The sequence below is a fragment of the Volvox carteri genome (genome assembly GCF_000143455.1).
Source record: "Volvox carteri f. nagariensis unplaced genomic scaffold VOLCAscaffold_197, whole genome shotgun sequence".
In the NCBI taxonomy this organism is placed as follows: Eukaryota; Viridiplantae; Chlorophyta; class Chlorophyceae; order Chlamydomonadales; family Volvocaceae; genus Volvox; species Volvox carteri.
This window is the reverse complement of record NW_003307740.1, coordinates 37,460-38,341: the sequence shown is the minus strand read 5'-3', so window position 1 is coordinate 38,341 and position 882 is coordinate 37,460.

Genomic DNA, 882 nt, shown 5'->3' with positions numbered 1-882 from the left:
ACCAGTCAGGTTACTGCGCTTACGGGTTTTCAACCCGCCAACTCGCATACATGTTAGACTCCTTGGTCCGTGTTTCAAGACGGGTCGATTAACGCTTTTCTGCCAGAGTCTNTAGGATGCGGATCCCGAAGGACAAAGCAACCTTCACGCCTTGGTCATCTCGGCGGCATCGGCCGGGTTACCGGGGTGGACCCAACTGTTTTCCCGCCAAGACAACCCACTCTGACCAGCACCCAGCACATTCAATGGGCCGTTAGGCACACTTAAGCCTGGGGGCACACACAAGCGCTAATCGCTTCCCTCTCAACAATTTCAAGCACTTTTAACTCTCTTTTCAAAGTTCTTTTCATCTTTCCCTCACGGTACTTGTTCGCTATCGGTCTCTCAGCAGTATTTAGCCTTAGAAGGGATTTACCTCCAAATTAGGGCTGCATTCCCAAACAACCCGACTCGTGGAAAGCACCTCGTGAGAGGACTAGGCAGGAACCGACGGGGTTATCACCCTCTCTGACGCGGCATTCGATCCGACTTGAGTTCCGCCAGCCCATGAGGGCGCTTCTGTAGACTACAATTCTCCAAGGGGAGATTTTCAAGTTGGGCTATTCCCGGTTCGCTCGCCGTTACTAGGGGAATCCTGGTTAGTTTCTTTTCCACCGCTTAATGATATGCTTAAGTTCAGCGGGTAACCTTGCCTGAGCTCAGGTCGAGAAAAAAATAGTACACTTGCTGTACTACACAGTACTACAGAGTCCCGTGCAGTACAACAGTAATCCTGATTTTTTGCGAAACACAGAACCTCAAAGCCATCTACTAAAGCATTGCAGCAAGCAAGGTATGCATTACATAACGCTGACTTTGCCTACCCAGTAAAGGCCCGAGAAA